General features: G+C 47.1%; 1 long non-coding RNA gene across 1 annotated transcript in view; it reads left to right on the top strand.

Moving 5' to 3' along the window:
• LOC119803331 overlaps nucleotides 1–21,727 on the top strand; it is a 32,477-nt gene that overhangs the window by 2,905 nt on the left and 7,845 nt on the right. The window contains exon 2 of the long non-coding RNA XR_005283638.1: nucleotides 20,431–20,622. This is a non-coding gene — a long non-coding RNA (uncharacterized LOC119803331). The remainder of the gene's footprint in view (nucleotides 1–20,430; nucleotides 20,623–21,727) is intronic.

The raw sequence follows: 21,727 nt of genomic DNA, 5'->3' as shown, positions 1-21,727 counted from the left end.
CAGATTGTGTCAGTATTGGTGGTTAAGATGACAAGTGTCCTGGTCCCTTCTGTCCCCGGGATGTGGTAGGAAACCTGCCCACGCCTTCAAGGTTACCTATGGCTATATAACTTGCATAGGTTGTTAGAATCAGTGCAAAAGCAATGGTTCTTCTGCCTGGAACCTTTAACGGCCGGGCAGTAAATAATTGCGGCCGTGTCCTCTCCTCACCTTGACAGTGTGGAGTTGGGGGCAAGCTGAGGCTGTAACACGAACAGGAAGGCTGAGCTGGAAAACCAGCATGAGCAAACACCCTTTTGCTGTATTCAGCCAACGAGATGGGCATAGCCGTTCTGACAGCATCGCTCTCAAGGGCAAGGGCTTCAGCCCTGTCTGCTGAACGGGCAGAACCTCCCATGGGCTGGTAACCAGTTGACGGCGATGCATGCTGTGGAAGGTAGCGGCTATAATCTGTATTCAGCTGGGTCGATCATATTAGAAAGATTTAAAGCTTTGCCTAATATCACTTAGCTTGTACTGGGTGACAGCAGTACCAAGACTTAAACCCTCCTTGTGCACTCTGTAGGCGCCAGGCTACCTCTCGTTAAATGGGAAAGAGGTAAAACCCAACTACAGTGCGTGGCACACGGTCATGTCCAAGCGTTGGCGGCTCCTACCAAGCCTGAATTCTTGTAACATTGATAACTGTGAACTTTTAATTGCATGCATTTGTCCTGTATATGAATTATGCATTACGCATACACGTATGGAGGGAAGTAAGGATACCATTCAGGAAGTTACCTCTCTCCTTCCACCATGTGGCCCCAGGGATCAAACTCTGATTGATCGTCAATCTTGATGACAAGAGAGCCTTTATCTGCTGAGCTGTTGCTGATCCATCCATACGTGGTTTATTTTTACACAGAACATCTCCTCTACCCAGCCCAGGCTCCTAGGTTCAGAGTTTGAGTTTTAAGAGTCCAACTGACCGGGTTCCAGTCCCGTCCTAATATTCACCGTGACTGCCTTGAACCGTTATTTCCTCCTCTCTTGATCTGTCAGCGGTGTTACCGCCAGTGGTAACGGTGTGTCACGCAAAGTTGGCGTTGATCTTAACGGATAGGACAGCTATCACCGTCAGGCCTACTGCAACTTCTTTCAAGGCTCCCGCCAGAGCTCTGAGGAGTTACCGGCAGCTTGATCACAGGACTTGGTAGCTTCTGGTTCTGTGCTGGATACTAGGCAGATGTAACATCTACACGCACAAGGTCTGTCACGGGACTTTTGTGATGTCTGCTCTTTTCAAAGCAGCTTAAAAGAAAGTGTGTATGTTCGCTTTCTAGAGAAAGCTTTGTTCAGAAAACACAGTAATACCAACTACCATTTCTCGTGTGTGTGTGTGTGTGTCCCATTCAAATCATATATATGTACATATACATATATGATATATGTGTTGTATATGTGTGCAGTGTGAGTGATTTGAACCGTCTCCTGTAGGCTCCCGAGTTTGGACACCTGTTTCCCAGATGGTGGTCTAGTTTGGGGAGGCTGTGGAAGCTTTTACAGGTTAGGCCCAGCAGGACAAAGTGGGTCACAGCAGAGAGAATCCGGTGAGTGTTATAGTCCTGTCCCAGGTGATCTCTGCTTCCTGCTCCCCCGAGATGTGAACAGCCGCATAAGTCCACTGCCATGAACTCTACAGTGCCTTCCCCACGACCGTGAACTGGGGCCTTTCAAACTGAGCCAGGAGCAATCATGTTCTCCCTTAAGTTGCTTCTTATTAGAGGTGGTGAGATTTGATTGGTGGATTTATTTATGTAGCATTACTTGTATGAGGGATCTAATCAGAGAAGTATTCAACAGTTTTATTGAAATAGTACCCCAAAAAAAAAAAGTCCCTTTATTAATGTTATCTTCCTAATGCGTGCCCAGCTCTGGGGCTAACATGGTCCCTCTTCTCCAGTTACCAGAGTAGTAAACACAGTTATAGCATCCAGCTGGCCTCCAGCCACCAAGCTTGGGAGAACTCATGCTCTTTGGATATGAGATAGATAAAAGCAAAAGTTTACTCAGGAATTGATACCGAAAGCTCAATTTCTTCCCACCTGCTAAATGGCTGGTAACCATAGCAACTGGGGGTGGTGGTGCACGGGTTTCAGAATCAAAAGCGGTTCAAGTCCTTCTAGCTTGTGTGGTCCTGGGCTGTCTTCTCTTTACTTCTGTTTTCTCATCTTTAAGGTAGAGGCATTTTAAAAGTTTTGATGAAGATTCTTATAGTTTGGCAACTTATAGTGTCCCCTAAAGTCAGGCGTAGAAAAGCTTAGTCCCCAGGGTGGGCCTTCCTACTCGTCCTCTTTACATGCGGGGCCTAGTGGGAGGTTTCCCACTCTGGGGGGGGTGCTTATGAAGGGAAGTGTGGGTATCTCCCTCCCGCTGTCCCAACCCCTATCAGTCATGGAAATTAAGTCTATCTAAAGCAGTAGAGTCTGTCAGTCGTGGAAATGAAGCATCCAAAATCGTGAGCCTAAATAAACTTAATAATCTCATGGATTTGTTACATCAGAAAGCAGATCACAGGAACTATGAGTTGATGCGGAAAACAGACTAAGACCCAGGTAACCGCACTGAATACATGTCAGGCGTGTTACTGTGTTCTGCTGCCTTCCCACCGGGATTACCATTTGTACATGCAAACACAAATGGCAAGGTCTGTTCATGGGACTGAGAGGTCAAGGTGGGAGAGGGTACCGATACAGTTACCGAACCCAAAACTCCACAGTCAGGAACGTTACGGACACTAGCACAGCAGCCCAGGGAGAGAACCCCACAGCAGTATGCTCTGTGCTGTGCACATTCGCTAAGTGTTTACACAGTCAGGTCGTGGGTGTAAAGTTACATGAAACAAACGGATGTCATGTCTACACTTGGGTCCTAGCCTCGAGATATCCTGCCATGCAAATATTCCACAATCTAGATAAAAATAAAAACGTGCAAGGCTCACTCCTGGTCCCAGGCATTCCTAATGAGAGAGGCAAAGTCTGCAAAACAGTTGAGGTAATACCAGGGTTGTAAGAAAAACCACTCAAATTAGCATTCGTCCTTCCTGTTTCCGTACTTGGCAGTGGAAAGGCCGAGGAATCCATTGGGAAGCGTTTGGGGATAGTTGGTGGGGCAGGAGATTGACCCACATGACCCTCTGACCGTCCTAATCCCTTCTGAGTTGACAACCTTACATGGCCGTTTCTCTCAGTCCCTTGTGCACATGGGAAGGGGAGAGGCTGAAAAATAAGAGCACTCTTGTCAGGGAAAGGAAAACGGACATGTGTTGAGCCCCCTGCGCTGAAGACACCAGAGCAGACAGTACCCATGCCGCACTAGGATGAGCAGCGGCCAGAAAGCCGAGAGATTGGCTAGGTGCTCAAGGATGTGCCGGACTGCGTGGGAGGAAAACAAACGACAGATAATGGCAATGAAAAAGGCCTGAGGTTCTACCGAGGCTGAAGGGGCTGGGAGGGCAGGGTAAGAGGGTAGATAAGGATGATGTGGAGCAGGGAGGGCTTCAGAGACATCAGCAAGGGAATGATCTCAGATTCTAGGGGAAGAGCCTTAAAAGCAGACGGACTGGTATGAGCAAAGGCCCTAAGGCAGAAACATCCTTGGCAGGATCTTGGATGGGAGGAAAGTTGTGTCCAGAGAGGGGATGGTGGACAGCATCCCTGGGGGCTTGGTGGAATGACATCAGTACTTTGGATTTCTTTCTCTCAGTCCGACAGCCACTGCCTGTTCTGATTTCAGACACAGCACCCCCTCCCACCAAGCCACCCCACATTCTAGGGCCCTCTTCCCTGACATGTCCTGTGGTCTTTACACATGCTGCTCTCAATTCTGGGAAATGACTCCTGTCCCGCCTGTCCTCTCAATGACAAGCCCCTGCTCATCTCGGAGACCTGGTATATGTCACCTCTCTGATCCTACCCTGGACAGAGCTAAGGCTTAGTTCTCTGTCCCCGGAGCATTCAGTTCCAGGGTCTATTATAGCTGTTAGCTCATGGCATTCCAATGACCCATTGTGTGCCTGCCTGGCTGCCCCCAGCTGCCTCCCACTCTGGAATGAGCAGGTGTAGCAAATCTCTGCCCAGCAGAGATGAGCCCAGTGTGAGCCCAGCCTTTCCCTACGCCACATCAAACACAAAAGAAACACATTTTAATAATGTGTCCGATATTGGCAGATATGTCACAACATTGTTTAAATGTTTGTTAAAATGGCTCACTGATGAAATAGTTTACATCCTTTTTATGCTGTCTTCTAAAACTGTGCACAACCAAGCTCATGTCAGGTCTAATGTTCAATGGTTATTCTGGGATAGGACACCATCAAAGCAATGAAATTTCATTTAACAGAAAAAGGTTAGGTTTGCTTCTGGTTCATTTGGTTGGTAGTTGGTTTCACTTAAATTTTAGTTCATTGTATAAAATGCTAAGTTATTGTATCATGCCACCACATTTCAAAGACTCAATAGCCACATGTAGCTAGTTGTTACCAAAGTACAGACTTACATCTTATATCTTCTGCAGGGGTATAGATCTGACTAGTACTCATTGGTTACCTTAAACATGGATGGATGGATGGATGGATGGATGGATGGATGGATGGATGGATGGATGGGAGGGAAAGGGGGTGGGTGGGTGGGTGGGTGGATGGATGGGTAGGTGGGTGGATGGGTGAATGGATGGGTGGGGGATGGACAGGTTGGGGGATGGTGGGTGGGTGAGTGGATGGATGGATTGATGGACGGACGGACGGATTGATGGGAGAGGTTGGTGGGTGAGTAAGTGGGTGAATGGATGGGTGGATGGACAGGTGGGGTGGGGTGGATGGGTAGATGGATGGGTGGGTGGATGGATGGATGGATGGATGGATGGATGGGTGGGTGGGATTATATAGACTGGTAGATTGAGGAGTTGACGAATAGAGAGATGAAGTAGGTGAATTTATTTTATTTCCTCCCTAAGTTATTACTCTATTTCCTATCCTGAAAATGCATAACCCAAGAAAAGAAGTAAAGATGAATCCATAGAAATCTTCATTGGGAGCCAGGATGGTGGCACACACCTTTAATCCCAGGACTCGGAAGGCAGAGCCAGGTGGATCTCTGTGAGTTCAAGGCCAGCCTGGTCTACAGAGTGAGCTCCAGGACAGACAGGGCTACACAGAGAAAACCTGCTTCCAAAAAAAGAAAGAAACCTTCATTGGGTTGTAACCTGACCATTTGGCCCCCTGGGGAGTTTATCAGCAGCTGGGTTCTGCCCTCTGATCCACTGGGCTCAGCAACCTAGCCTTCCCAGATGCCACCTTCTGTTCCTTCCTGCCCAGGACAGCATCCCCACCCTCTCTTTCCGCCATCCCCACATCCTCCCTCCCTCCCATTCTTTGTCCCTTCACTACCGCACTTCCTACCACATTCTCCATTGCTCCCTTTGCTTATCTGCCCTCCTGTCTGCCCAGAGTGGGGGAGGGGTTGACTGCATGACTCTGCACGAACCCCTGGCGGCTGGTGCATGGTACACACTCAATAACGATTTGTGGAATGAGCAGGTAGACAAGTGTACGGTTTGAGTTCCAGTCGCAGGTTCTATGACCCAGGAAGTGGCTGAACTTCCAACTTCCTATCCATAAAACAGCTATCATAGTAGCAGGCCCTCAGAGGGCCAGAGAGAGCCCTATAAGGTTCATCAGGGTTGTGAGACTAATTAAGATAATGCCTATGAAGTGCATCATAGCTGAGTGGCAAGCATTGACAAAACAGTAGTTGTCCCTACGACTATTTACAGAACAAACGTGTTATTAAATTAATCTACCGAATCCGTGACCACCACGTGAAGCAGTGACAATTTCCCAAGGAATTACTGTTCCAAACAACAAACAAACAAAACTAGGTCAGGAAAAAATAGGCTCAGACGTGGCTTTGCGCCACGCTTGCCTGTATTGATTTACCTGTGTTGTTTCTGTTTGTATTTGTTAACCATGGGAGACGGGTCACTCAGCCCCAACCCGCTCAGATCCAGGGTGTCTCAGTGTCGGGTCCTGCATCCAGTGTGTTTACCATCACTAAGGGACTAAGGCCTTCAAAGTGGGTAAGAGAAGGAGGACATTCCAGGCCGGTCAGCAGAGCAAAACCCTGGGTCCACCTGCTCTGAGAGAAGTCACTCCAGCCTGAGATGGCCTGAGCCTGGCAACTGGGCTTGAGCAGAGCCAGGCTACCCAGGGGCCAGCTGGCTGGGGATGTGCTAGATGCCTTCCCAGCAGATGGAGGCGCATGCCCCAGATTCCTCTTAAGGGCCTGCTTCTCTGGCTCCCTCCCCCAGCCTCATCCTTTGGAGCCCATCATTTGCCAGCCACGTACCCAGTCTGTCCCCGGCTGCATCATCAAACATAGTGAGTGTCTGTGATAACAGGCATGGTGTCGGGCCTGGGGTAAGAAGACATAGAATGGTTCTCTGCCCTCCTGGGGTTTATGACGCCACCGCTGAAGTCAGATTTTACAGTTTACAGAACACCTTACTACCAGTGATCTTTTAATACTCTTAATGGCATTCGACAGGGGACTTGATATTTTTATCTTCCTTACTCTTCATAGATATGCAAAGAGATTGAGAGACCACTCTGAGGTCTGGCAGCTTAGAGATGAGGACCCGGGACTCAGTTCTTTCTCTATTGCCTGACATTTAAACATGACATCTCTCTTACGCAAAAGAGTGTTTAAAATGCAACTCGCAGGGAGATAAGGGCCATTGAATTGTATAACAGTGACCCCAAAAGAAACCGCAGGTTATACCTGGTGAGGAGAAAAGTTCCCTCCAGGACAGGGGACAGGTGAGGATCTTCCAGAAGTAGGGTGGATGGAGACCCTTGTCCCAACCATCTGGCTTTTTGTTTCCTTCAATACAAGAGCCCTCCTTAAGATTCCTGAAACATATGACCTCAGCGAGCGCGGACTGCCCAAATTAGCAAGTTGTACAAAGAACTGAGAGACACACTAGACTGGATGACACGTCCCTACACAGCCACCACAGTCTCTCCAGCCTGCACCAGTTCTGAGCCTACACCTCTTCAAACCCAAATTCTGAGTGTTGAAAGTCCCTTACCAGGGCAAATGTCTTCCCACAGCGCCACCCAGTGGCCAAGCCTTTTTATACCACAAATTCCTGATTACAGGGAGGCCATGGCTGGTTCACCTCTCACTGCTGACAAGAGAAAGCAGTCGGCAGAAGAAAAATGGGTGGGAATTCAGGGGAAACCCAGAAGCGTGATGTGCTCAAGGCGGGGGTAGGTAAGATTAGCTCCCCAGATTTACAACTGAAGGAAGGCTCACTGCTTAGCTGTGCTTGAAAAAAAAAAATGATGTTCTCTTTTCTCGGTGGCTGGGGAAAAATCAAATAAGAACAATCTTTGATGATTTCAATGCAGATTTCAGAGGCAGGAGCAAAAGTGTACAGGAATCCAGCCATGTCCACTTACTTAGGAACATCCGTGAATGCTTCCAGGCTCCGGAAGCAGAAACACACAGTCTTAGAGAGCCCGCACATGTCTGTCACAGTCAGAAGTGTCCATCCTGTGATGGGGACTGAGAGCTTGTGTGTTGAGATGGGGAGAACAATATGAAGTGAGGGGGCCGTACCCATCACTAGCTGATCTTCAGGGTCAGACGGACTCCTAACAACCAGATTCATTGAGTGGTAATAATAATAAATAATAATAATAATAATAAATAATAATAATAATAACAGACTCAAAACATTCCACCAACAATGTAGGACTCTATGCCCCATGTCCACTATTAGATTAGAGCCAAGTTAGAGCCACATTCTCCTAACACTTGTCAATAACACAGTCTCTTTGGGCCTCAGTTTCCCCTTCTAGAAGCAGGGATGACAATAAGCCCTTGTGAGAGTAGTCTAGTTTGAGTCTCCAGTGTCCTTTTGACCTTGAAATGGAATACAACGGATGCTCAACCTGTAGGTTAGAAGACCACAAGCCGGGAAAAAAGGACAGGGCAGAAGGCTCAGCCTGGCTCCTACTTTTGGAAACAGAACCTCTGCTTCATCCCATTGTTCTTCTTGAAAAGAGATTGATTGGATTCTTGAGACCCTGGCTTTCCTGGAAGGGCGCTTCAGGAATTCGAAGTTTCCAAGGGCACGTCCACTCAGCATGCCCATTTTCCTTGCTCCACGGCTCTCATCCCTGACTTCAGGTTAACTTGTGCTCAATATTCCGGTTCAGTACCAGCCACACCTATGAGACAACTGGCAGGTAATGACTGGACTCTGGCCCCGAGGATCAAATCCCCATGCGGAGCAAGAGGGGCCATGGGCACATCCCCAGGGGGTCCAAGGGGTGAGGTCAGAATCTGCTGCTGAGGCAGGAGACTAAGCAGCCCCTTCCATCCATGCTAACCACAGCACAGATCCAGCAGGGATTCACAGGGATCTCAGTACCTTAACCACCAGATGCCTGGGTCAGAGCTGGACCACTCTTGTGCATCCACCCAAAGGACTCCTGGTCAATATCTCACAGATCCTGTACGTCCATGTTGTTGCCGCCCTGTTTGCAACGGTCAAGTTATAGAACCCACTAGCACCCAACAACGGAGGAACGGGTAAAGAAGGTGCGGTGTGTAAGGTCAGAGGGATGGCTCAGTGGTCAAGAGCACTTGCTTTTGTGGAGGACTTGGGATCAGTTAACAATGCCCACATGGTGGCTCCCAACCATCCATAACTCCCGTGTCAAGGGATCTGATGTGCTCCTCTGACTTCTGTGGCCACCAAGCATACACGTGGTGCACATACATTCAGGTAAAATTCAGGTAAACCCTCATACGCATAAAAACTAAGTGACAGTTTGTGTAAAGAAGACATGGGGTTCTTTTTGTCAGCCATAAAGGAAAATGAAATTATGTTCTTTGAAAGAAAATGGATATAAATGGAGACAATCACATTAGGTCAGCCTCAGAAAGACAAATACATTTTCTTCTGTCGTTTGTGGTTCCTAGATTTGATATAGTCACATGAAGTCATGTGTGTGTATATTCAGAGTAAAAACAAAGTCATCTGGAGGAACAAAAGGGATGCATGGGAGCAGGGAGAGGGGAGAAAAGCAGTCCGGAGAGAACGGAACAACAGTAAAATATGCTGCATATACAATATATTCTTAATAAGAATTTTTAATGTTTAACGTGTTGAATGCCAGGACTATTGACCTAGCTGCATCTCAGACCATCACATCACTGTGTTGCACCTGAGCCTGCAGCTGCAGTGGTGGAAAGTTGAGAGAATCGCAGGAAAATTCCAGTGTGGAGGAGACTGTAGAGTACTGCAAATCCAACTCCTCCGTGTCTCCTTGTGTGACCTTGGACAAATCACTTAACTTCTTGGGGCCTCAGTTTCTGCAGAATGGGAATGACAGGTTGGTAAGATGTGCAAGCTAAGTTCAGTTCCCAGAACTCATGTAAAAGATAGAACAGACTCCACCACCACATAGGAACCACGCATGCCTGTGCTCCCTACATACATATAATAATAGTAGTTTTTGAATATGGAAATGATAGCTAATATAATTTGGGGAAAATATAAAGCTCAAGTAGAGGACTTTGTTATTTTGAGCCAGCAATTTCTCTTCCGGCATCCTGGCAGTTCCTTGTACTTCAAATTAAGCCTTCAAAGAACCCCTTGCTAAATATGAATGAAGGAATGTGTCCATGGATGGATGGATGAATAGATTAACTAGCAAGAAAAGACAAGCTTTAGAAGAACTGTATATTCTTGTGTCCAACTTAAAGATGAGCAAAGTGGAGGCCAGAGAGCTTACATCATCCATAGAAACGTGGAATTCAAGCCAAGGGCTTGCATCTTAGTTTATTTGGAGGCCTCTGTTTGCCCAGCAATAATTAAGCATAATCATCAGGCTTATCGTATGCCACTATCGGAGCATCAAAGACAGGAAGGGGGTGCAAAAACATCCCTTTCCTGGTTCTGTGTGAAAGCACACTTTCCAGGTGAGATGTATTTTAATGCTTTTAAATTTTTTTATTTATTACTTGTGTATTGTGTGTATGATTATATATGTATGGGAGCATGTTTGTTATAGCACACACATGCAAGTCAGAGGATGTAGTGGGCTGTGACTGTGGTCTCGTGACCGATACCTGCAGACAATGATAAACACCCCAGAATCGATCTTATTTTAGAAGAAGCATCTGGCAGGGTCCCTTTACAAAGCACCCAGTCAAAGCCACAGGGATCTGAAGTAGGTAACAATCATGCTCCTAGTAAGCTCTGAGGCTGTTATCTACTGGATGAAATCTCTCCAATCTTCCTTTCTCTCAGTCTCTCTCTCTCTCTTTCATGCACACACACACACACACACACACACACACACACACACACACACATCTTCAAACTTTAGAAAAAAATCATCCAACATAAAAATTGCCCAGGGTGTCTAAAGCCTTCTTATTAATATGCACAGACACATAAATGTCCCTTGGTACTCTTCAGGGTTCCGGGACCTCCTACAGAGAACAAAGTCCCCTCAGGCATGCTCCAATGACCTGTGAAAAAGGCATTGTCTGCATTTAGTCTACATCCATCGTCCAAATACTTAAAGCCGTCTGCGGATTGCTTCCTGAAGCTTGATCAGACTCTAGTCATTCTACTACAGTGTTTAGAGACTGGAATCGAGAGAGCTGGTTGGGTAGATCATTTTAGACATTTGCAGTCTAAGGTCAGTTGACTCTGCAGATGCACAACCCACAGATTGAGGACTGACTATATTCCTTTGGGATTCAAAGACTCTATTAGTCCATTAATATCTAGGAAGGTCCTAGCAAGAACCCTGCACTCTAGGATCTTAGCAGAGCAGAAGCAGAGACCCTCATCCCTAAGGGAAAGTAGGTGAAGGGTGTGCATAGACCTTGCCCCTGCCCTCTAACCGGATGCTATCGTAGGGTCTTGCTCTATAGTAAAGACTTTCTTTTCCGTGATTGACTTCCTGATGGTTCTCCCTCATGTTCCGATTGGCCATGTGCAAATAAGGAAGTCCTACTATGCTGTTCCTATACAGCTTATCTACTACCCAAGCTATCTCTGTCTCCCTGCCCATTTCTTGCTTGTAGAGCCTTATAATGTGAGGGCTGAGAAGATATCAGTGGTCCTTGGGAGGCATCAGGGAACTCTCTGATGCTGATGAACTAGGACTTCAAGTTAAAAGTAGTATGTCCACCCAAACTGTGTAGCCCAGAGTGGGCAATAAATATTCTTTTTCCTCGGTTGACTTTGATCATATTCCTACATCACCTCCGTATTTCCACATACCCCTGTCCTTTCCCAATTTTGTTGGGGTTATCTGCCCAGCTGCATGTCCTTCTAAATGCTGAGCCTTTGAAGCCATCATATCTGGGTTTTTTTTTTCTGCACCTCTGGTGCTATGGTAGCCATTGGCCAGGTTGCTACTGTCTAAATATGAATTAAGCTAAGTAGCCCACCAGAAGTATAATTACACACACAAACACACACACACACACACACACACACACACACACACACACGTGTAAAAGGAGCTGCGGGCAGCGCCTGCCACCCAGCTAGCTTTATACCCGAAATAATTACATGGAAACTGTATTCATTTAAACACTTCCTGGCGGCCGGGCGATGGTGGCGCACGCCTTTAATCCCAGCACTCAGGAGGCAGAGGCAGGCGGATCTCTGTGAGTTCGAGACCAGCCTGGTCTACAAGAGCTAGTTCCAGGACAGGCTCTAAAGCCACAGAGAAACCCTGTCTCGAAAAACCAAAAAAAAATAATAATAAAAAAAAATTAACACTGCCTGGCCCATTAGTTTTAGCCTCTTTTTGGCTAATTCTCACATCTTGCTTTAACCCTTATTTAGTAATCTGTGTAGCACCACGAGGTGGTAGCTTACCAGGAGAGATCTTAACCTGCATCTATCTCGGAGAGGAGAGACATGGCGACTGCCTGAGGCATCTGCCTGACTCTGCTTTCTTTCTCCCACAGTTCTGTTCTATCTACTCGGCCTACCTAATTTTCTGTTCTATTAAAGGGCCAAGGCAGTTTCTTTATTAACCAATGAAAGTAACACATAGGGCTGGAGAGATGGCTCAGCGGTTAAGAGCACTGACTGCTCTTCCAGAGGACCTGGATTCAATTCCCAGCACCCACATGGCAGCTCACAACTGTCTGAAAATGCAGTTCCACGAGATCTGACACCTTCACACCAATGTATATAAAGTTAAATAAATCATTAAAAAAATTTAAAAAAAGAAAGTAACACATAGACAGATGACCCTCCTCCATCACACATGCGCATGCACACAAGCAAAAGAGAGAGGGGGAGGAGCTAAAGACCAAATTTTATTTTAGAACAAACACACCAGAATGCAGAAATCCAAAACCAACATGTCCAGTTCTAACTAGCCAGCAGGAAAGGGGTACATGGGAGGGACCTTTGGGGTAAAGTCTTTTCAGTGTTCAGACTGTTTGACAGTCTGTGGGGTGTGCCTTTTCCTTGAATGGGGGAGGAATTACAGAAGAATGTTTTCAACCTCGAGGAACTAAATGCACAGGTGGAAGGCTGTTACCATAAAAGGAGAAGAAGCCTGGAGGTAAATTGTTTTGCAGTTACATCACAGATACAGGAGTCTTCCTCTTTTTCTCAGCTCTTTTAGGTTTTTGTTGTTGTTTTGTGCTTTGATTTTAAAGCATTTAGATTATTACCTCATGGGCACAGATAGCTGTCATGGTTCCGGATATCAAACTCTCATTCTATCAGTTTAAAGAAAAGGGCCACAGATCGGCCAGAGGAACAAGGGCTCATAAACACTTTCCATATGGACAGATCAGAATCTGGCCACACAGCTGCCCAGCAAAGGAAGCTGGGAATCTGGCTGTATAAGACAGGAAAGAAGAAACAAAGCCTGAGGGACAGCTGCTATGGAAGAAACAAAGTTTCTCAGAGTTATCTTTCTGTTAGAAATCAAAATCCAGTTTGAGGTGGAGTAGGGAAGCAGGCAGTGAATCCCATAAATAACAATAGCATACTGGGTACCAACTATTAACATACTTTCTAATAAATCTCTGGTATGCCCTGCTATCCTCCATCTCAACATCACTGGACAGCAGCACTGTGAGCCTCATTTTTCCCCCACTTTGAGAAAACTGAGATCCGGAATGATTAGATTTTACTCACTCCAGGTGAAACCCTTCACGAGTTTAAAGGAAGCTCCTTAATTCCAGCGAGAAGCTATGGAGAATTCAGAGAGTGCTCTCAGCCCTGGCTCATATCCAAGGCAGAGGTGAACCGTCATATTCTGCTTTCCCGTTTCCTGTGCCCAGAGCCATTGGAGTGTTAGAACAGCTTGTAGGAACTGGTATACTCCAGGGCTGGTGCCATGGCTCAGCGATGGTTAGCCAGTAAACTCACTTGTTACCCAAGTCTGCTGACCTGAGTGGGATCCCTAGAACCTCCACTGTGTTAGGAGAGAGCTGATCCCAGCAAGCTGTTTTCTGGCCTGGGCATATAGGCAGTGGGGCATGCGAGTGCATACACACAAATAAATACAATAATTATAACAATTGGAGAAAGATTAGACTCCCAAGGGACTTCCATCTACCCCACACCTACTGCCCCCTTCTCTCTGCTGTGGGGCTAATAGAGCCAGAGCTGAAACTCTGACAAAGATGAGAAAGGACCAACCATGGCCACAACACTGAAAATAAGCCCCAACATGTAAGCAGGACTCTCATTTCAGTCCCCAAAAGTATTGACACACCAAACCACCAACCTGAGACTGGCCTGGCTTTACCAGGAAGTGACTATTGTGTAGCCCAGAATTAGAACACGGCAAAGGAATGTTTGGTGAAGAAAACAGTACCAGGAAGGCTCTTGAGTCATTCCAAAGGAACGAAGCCAGTCTGTCCAGAGTGGCGAGACCTCAGTGAGGACACTGGTCTGCTTTTCTGTTTAGTGATTAGCACTTTTCAGCCACCACAATCCTCTCAAACCAAGCCCCGCCCCTCTGCCCAAAGCTTCTGCTTTCCCTGCCAGTCATCCCCTTAAGCTAAAGAGAACTTCTGATGGCCCTGGAAAGAGGAACAGTTTATCCTGTTAGCCTCTTCATGGCCTTCTTCACAGCTGCTGTCACACACCCCTGTCAGTAGCCCCAAGGTGCATGTCCCGAGTCAGCAAGGCAGACAAGCCTTATCTAAACCCTTTCTTTATTCATTCTCCGAAAGACTTCTTGCAAGCTGGCCTACTGGAGACTCCAGAAATAAAATGATGAAGAGATACAGGATGTAACCTCCGGAAGGACAGAACCCCCCCTCCCCAGGGGCAGAGAATCTTCCTAAGCCTGGGCTTGGGTCTTGGGCTGCTGGGATTTGAGCTTTCAGGTGTGAAGAGCCCAACACAAAGCTGAGCTCAGGGACATCCATAAATGGGATCTTCTTCAGAAAGATGAGATTCACTAATAACTAATAACAATGTCATAATACTTTGCTTTATTTATTTTTTTTCTATCACCTTTCGGTGATAAAAAAAAAAAGTCTGTGCAGCAAAATTTACCATCTTAGCCATTGTAAGAGCACAGTTCAGGGACAGTGTTTGTTCATATTGCTGGATGTCCTTCATCACCTTCCATCCCTCTTCCCCTAGTCCCCAGCAACCGCCACTATACTCAAGTCTCTGTGGTCTAACTGCCCTATGTATCTGAGATAAGTGGGCTCGGTCGCTATCTGTGCTTCTGTGCCTACTTAACTTCAACAAACACAACTTCAAGTTTCACCCAGGTTATAGCAGTTTCCAGAATCCCCTTCTTGTTAACGATGGCACTTGTATAGACCACATCTTGTTTGTCCATCCATCCACCCATCCGTCCATCTGTCCGTCCGTCTGTCAGCATTTAGGTGATGTTTATGCTGTAGCTACTGTGAGCTATGCTGCTGTGCAGACATGTGTGCACACACCTCTTCTAGCTCCTGCTATTGTCTCTGAGATAGATCCATACCCAAAAGTCAAATTTCTGGATCAATTCTGTTTTAATTTTCTTCTTTTGAGACCCAAAGCCCTATTTTCTACAGTGGCTACACAATTTTACCAGCCCTCCTGGCAGTGCAGAGAGGGTCTGATTCCTCTGTGTCTTCATTAACACTTTTTTTCATTAACACTTTTATCTTCTGATTTTTGTTATTGCTGTTGTTGTAATAATGAAATCCTAATGGGGAGTCCATTGAGTTGTATTTTTCATTCTGTACTTGATTAGTTATGTCTGGGTTATTAATAGTCCTACCCGTATGGCTTTAGTTCTTCATTCTGCACATGATTAGTTATGTCTGAATTATTGTCCTCTCCTTTATTGGCCACTTGTAGATGTGGCCCTTTCTCTGAGGAGAAACGTCTGTCTGGGTTCCCTGGTTTGGCCTCCTGTGACCACATACTTTTCCCATATTTCCTGTCAGGCTCTTCCACAGTCCCACGGGGTCATTAGTCATTTAAATTTCCTAGAAGCAAGTGAGGAATGTTAGTCTAATGTTTCGGCTGATGAAGTTGAGTCTTTTTAAATGATTCGTCCCAGTGTGCACCCAGGGAGGGCAGAGAAGGACCTGAGGCAGGCTTGGCTGGTCTAAGCGACCCAGCAGTTCAGACAGCAGGTTCTTGGAGAAGGGGAGTAGGGGAGTCTGGCTGTGTGATGTTTGTGAACTCCTAGACCTCTCTGGGCCTTGTGCCATGATTAGCGACAGGGAAGGTTGGAAGAGACGGATAAAGAGCCTCTCCAAATCCCATCTTGCTAGGACCCCCTCATTTACTTCTCCCTCTCCTCCACTTCACCCCCGTTACTCCCTCCCCTCCCAAAGACATATCAAGACAAAGACTGGGAGTTAGTCCAGCTCAGCCCCGGTACTTCTGGGAAGGGCCATAAGCCTGCCTCTTGCATGTGGTCTGTTGTGGCCAGCTGTATTGGGCACTGAGTGGCTACCTCCTCCCAGGTCATCCGAAGGTTCAAGCAGGGATAAGAGGCCTGCCCTGCACTCTGCTGGTTCAGTCTCTCAGCCCTGCATCTAGGATTAGTCCAGGCTCCTCACTGGCTCTCTGGTTTCAAAACAAAACAAAACTTTGAAAGAAAGCTACATTCAGTGGAAAATCCCGGGTTATGAGGCCCCTGGGAGCTTTTGGGTATCGCCGTCCCTCAAACCTCAGCTGCACATGACCTGGGACCAAAACAGCCTTTTAATGTCAAACGCAATCACGGTAAGGACACCTGGGTTTGGACTGCATTATTAACCTTTCTGAGGTTCTCATCTGGGCTTGATTCAGCCTCAGTCAACTTTATAAAACAGGCAGAACAAGGGGACTTCAGATAACCTCGTGATTCGTCACAGATGGCAAGATCAATGGCCAGAGGCAGGAAGAGAGGACGAAGAACTGAACTGAGGTCCCGAGTCAAAGTTCAATCCGTTCCGTAGCACCAGTGCCCCCTGAATGCCAACTGCATGCCAGGCTCAGAGCCCGTAACACCACCTCCCAACTTGTGGGTAAAATCCCCACGTAAGCATGTTTTAGGGATATGCAGACAGACTTGGGGTGGGATGTGAGTCATCCTGGCTGCCTTGGATAGCTGAACTCCCTGAGACTCAGTTTCCCTGTCCAAGAAGATAGCACATGGCTTGTGAATAAGTAAGTTCGGTCCGGTGTGTGCCATGATTGGCACCCAGTGAGCACTCACTCTGTGAATGTTTTACCTCCACAATGCCTTCTGTGACACACTTAGCTTTTATCTCCTTCTTTTTTTAAATCTTAAACACCTTACCAGTTCACATTCAAAGCAGTAAAGATTCCAAATACTTTAAGATTTATAAAATGTAAGAGGTTTTTTTTTTCTTTTTTAATTAAATCTTCCCTTTAAAAAGATCAGAACTGAATGGATTTGGGGAGATGGCTCAGCAGTTCAGAGCACTGGCTGCTCTTCCAGGGGACGGGAGTTCTATTCCCAGCACTCCCATGGCAGCTAATAACCATCAGTAACTCCATTTCCAAGGGATCTGATGCCCTCACACAAATATGGAGGAAAAATACAAAAGATAAAAATAAATCTTTGGGGCTGGAGAGTGGCTCAGTGGTTAAGAACACTGGCTGCTCTTCTAGAGGTCCTGAGTTCCATTCCCAGCAACGACATGGTGGCTCACAACCATCTATAGTGAGATCTGATGCCCTCTTCTGGCCTGCAGACATCCATGCAGGCAGAACACTGTATAAGTAACAAATAAATGTCTTTTTTTTTAAAAAAAAAAAAGATCAGAATTGATAATCCCAAGACTTGGAAATGGAGTTTGATGGCACAGAAACTGAGGGAGCAGAGAAGTCTCGCGAAAAGAAGTCTGTATCCTCTACTTAGGTATCTTTTCCTACGTGGCTTTGACAAGTGGGGCCCATTAGCTCCCAGAGAATCTTATTTAACACACTTCAGCAGATGTTCGTTTTCTAGAAATAATCACTGCAGTCTCTGGTTGTTCCTAGGTGCTTCAGCAAGCCCATGTCTGCTCACACACGAACAAGAACCATTTTATCCTCAGGAAGAAGGGGCATAGGGCAGACCGTACACAGGAACTCGTGCACGCACGCACGCATGCGCACGACACACCAGGAGCCCATGACTTACCCCCTCCAAAATCAGCCCCCTCTCCCTACTCCTCATTCCCTTCTTGACTATACCTCTCTCACCCCTCTGCAGCCAGCCTGTCTCTCCCTGTAAGGTACACAGAATCCAACACGAGGCAGAGTTCACTCTTAGTCAGCAAATCTGCACGGAGACTCCATCAGCCTTATCCCCTCAAAGCTTCTCACCCACGTCGGTGGCATGCTGTAGACAAGGCTGACCAGGAGTCATGTGACCCGGACGGCCTCACCTGGAGGAGAAGCTGCCTTCTCATTCCTGTATCTACAAGCTGGTGTCTCCTTGAACAAATCCTCAGCATGCCTCCACTTTTCAGACGTCAACAAGGAATTGAGCAAGGTGTACCCAAGGGCTAACTAAGCACAGGGGTGCCCACCAGTCCTCCACAACAAAACAATCAGACTTCATAATTTCCTGAATATCGAGGTTCGGAAGTCCAACTGGCTGGCTAAGAATCCTGGCTCCTCCACTTCCTGTGTGATGATAAGAACATTACCTGACCTCTCTGTTCTCCAGTTCCTTCATCTGTCAAACAAAGATTAAGTCATAGAGGTTATTTTGAATGATGAAATGATTTAAATAATACTTGGAACACTCTAGACACTTGTTAAGTGTTAGTTATCGGAATTCCAGACAGAGATGGTCCCTCCCCCACAAAGCCTCTTCCTACCTCCATCCTCCCATCCCTCCTCACTCTCCCTCTGGCCTCAGAGTCCGAGTCCTTCAAAGAGGGGTCTTCATAGAGTGTGAATGCAGGCCACCCTGACTAAGGCAGGAGAGGCTGACCTCACCAAGTCGGACAGGCTTATGTGACCCACTGAGTCCACGAAAGGTCGAAGGCCACAGTGGGGTCACCAGAGCCATTCAGGGACACCTGGCACTGTGTTTGTCCCAGGCTTTTGAGACTCTGAGCCTGTGTGAAGGAGGGGTCTGTCTGCTTTGCTGGGTCAGCCCCCACCCCGGGCCCCACAAAGACTGAAGCTGTCCAGAGCTGCCCCACAGGGCCTTGGACCATGGATCTCTTTCTCACATCTGGCCAGAAAGGAGCTGCAGACAGGGCAAGCTGCAGCTGCTGAGCTGGGATTCTACCCATTGCAGGACCAAAAGCAAACAGTGGGGAAGGAAGCTGCTGAGCTCCAAAGGGTCTCCACCGTCAGGACTGTCAATTACTCCTCTGTCTCTGTCTCTGTCTCTGTCTCTCTCTCTCTCTCTCTCTCACTCTGTGTGTGTGTGTGTGTGTGTGTGTGTGTGTGTGATGGTAGAAGCCACAGGACAACCTCCGCTGTCACACTTCAGGAGCCATATGTACATCTTGTGGTTTAAGGCAGAATCTCACTAGCCTGGAACTAACTCACCAAGTAAGCAAGGCTAGAAGGGCAGTTGTTCCCTGGGACCTCCTGTCTCCATCTCCCAGCTCCAGGATTACAAGCAAGCGCCACCGCCTCTCGCCTTCTTGTGCTCGTTCTAGGGATCAAATTCTGGTCTCTCTGTTTGCAGAACAAGCACTTTAGCTTCTGAGCAACCACCTCAACCCTCCTTTATTCTGCAGAGCAATCCTCTGAGGCAGAAAATCTCCTGTTTCCACAGTGTTCCAGAAACCAGAGGGACGCAGGCCGTGTGACTTTTAGAGCTGGGTTCACACACAGCTCTGACACCAGTGACCACGCTGCTGAAGCATCAGCCCCTGTTCTGAGGTTTCAGGTGGTCCCTTTCCTCATTGTTCCCTGATGGAGACAAGGTGAAGTGGCTCCTTTGCCAGGGATGGGATGGGCACAGAGGAAAGGGTAAAGGATGCTGTGGATAGCAGCCACCACTGCTTCCCAGGGATATAATCCCAAACAGGTGAACACTGCACAGCTGTGCTTATTTAACCTGTAATTTATTAAGGTTAAACAAAATAAACAATTCCACTCTACACTCACACAAGTCAAGTGCAACAAGCATAGCTGGCAGTCTCCTCATCGGATGGTGCTAGGGCCGTTTCCCTTTGTCACAGATGTTCCTGTTGGAGGTACCCCTTGAGGTCACCTAACCCTGTGATCTGGAAGTTTGGATGCCAGCAGGCCTCTCTGAGGAAATGTCATTTGAGGCAGAGACAGATGGACTGCCCGATATATATGTATTTTTTGCTATTACACAGTTCTAGCTGAGGCTACACTTACCTCCTTCTCACGTGTTTGTAATTATTTTCTCTTTAAACTGTTTTCTTATCCAGTCTTTACCCCCAGTTATACTGGAATCATGGACACTGTTCATTCATTTTCTAGTCCTCAAGGCACCATTTCACTGGTACTGCCTCCCCTGTTCCTGAAATGAAGTCTTGGACAGGCACTGGTGTTTGAGGAGAGCTCTCTGTGAGTTGCAGAACAAGGAAAACAAAGACCTGTGGCTGTAGGTCTCCACATTTCTGCGGTCAAGGCCACGGGCAGAAGGATGCTGACCTGGGTCACACTCAGCGTCCTGACTGGTTTCCATTGCATCTTGACTTGGCCAAAGCTAGAAAGTCGGTGCTGGGCCAGCAGTTGTGAAATCTTCAACAGATCTCAGTGTTATTGTTTATCTATTTTTAGAGGTTTGTCCTTGAGGCTACCAAGAACTGGGTTGTGTGTGTGTGTGTGTGGGGGGGGGGTGTTCTATGGTATTTTGCTGCCTCTCGTGGGCCTTGCCATCAGGGAGTTGACCTTGTTTTTACTCTCCCTCAATGACTACAGAACCATGTCCGGCTTCTCCGAGACCATCTTGGACTCCTTCTTCTGTGTGCTCCACAGTGACACTCAGAAGAAACAGAGCTTGGCCTCGGGCACTGCTGTAGACCAACTGCATGTCTCTACAGCCTCAAAGGAGATGCTGTAGACCAGCGCATCCTAACTCCCCACAGGTCTCTGCTCTCCCCAAGCTGTCAGGTAAGGGAGAAAGTCAACCTGGTGAGATTTATTCTCATCTGATACAAGATAGCTAGTTGAAAATGTGGCTTATATCCCCCACCTGTTCTCAGCTGTCCTTTTCTTTTCTTTTCTTTCTTTCTTTTTTTTTTTTTTGGTTTTTCGAGACAGGGTTTCTCTGTAGCTTTGGAGCCTGTCCTGGAACTAGCTCTTGTAGACCAGGCTGGTCTCGAACTCACAGAGATCCGCCTGCCTCTGCCTCCCGAGTGCTGGGTCAGCTGTCCTTTTCTAACCACCATCATGAGACTCGGCCGTTGGAACTCTCCATTGCACGTGAGCTTGTGTTAGCTAGCTTGTGACACAGATCACTGTGGTCCAGGAACATGAGGAGAGTACCCACAGCTTGTGCTGAGTGAATTCTGAGAGTGACTCGGGTAGCTACAGAAACATCTATGAGCCCTAAAATTTCCAAGGTTCATAAGACAGAGCAGCTTGGAAGAGATACTTCATAAGTCTCGTTCAATGACATGTCAAAGCATAGTTCTCTCCTTCCTCTCTCTCTCTCTCTCTCTCTCTCTCTCTCTCTCTCTCTCTCTCTCTCTCTCTCTCTCTCTCTCTCTCTCTCTCTCTTATATTTGTGTATGTGTGCATGCATGTGTGTGTCTGCTGAACTAAGAATGAAATCCAAGGTTTTGCACACTCTAGGCAAGTGTGCAAACCTTGAGTCGCATTCCCAGCCTTTGATTGTTTGTTTGTTTGTTTGTTTTGCTTTCTGTTTTTCATGGGGTCTCTCTGTGTACTCCAGACTAATCAAAAACTCATGATCCTTCTGCATCCATCTCCTGAGGGTTGGGGGTTGCAGGTGTGCACCCCCACACCCAAATAAATCTTCAGTCTTTTCACCCAATGAGAAAGTCCTCTTTCTCCTTCAGGATCACAGGATATAGTGGAAGGGGGGGGGGTTGTCTGGACTTCTCAATTTTCCCCATCCACACTCACTTGTTTCTTTAGGCTCCTCTAAGGCCAGGGCCAGGGACCCACACAGAGCAGAGGGGGGGGGAGGGAGAGAGAGAATGGGAGAGAGAGAGAGAGAGAGAGAGAGAGAGAGAGAGAGAGAGAGAGAGGA

The sequence above is a fragment of the Arvicola amphibius genome, chromosome 17, assembly GCF_903992535.2.
Source record: "Arvicola amphibius chromosome 17, mArvAmp1.2, whole genome shotgun sequence".
Classification (NCBI taxonomy): domain Eukaryota; kingdom Metazoa; phylum Chordata; class Mammalia; order Rodentia; family Cricetidae; genus Arvicola; species Arvicola amphibius.
The sequence above is the reverse complement of the archived record's forward strand: the minus strand, read 5'-3'. Positions and strand labels throughout refer to the sequence as shown.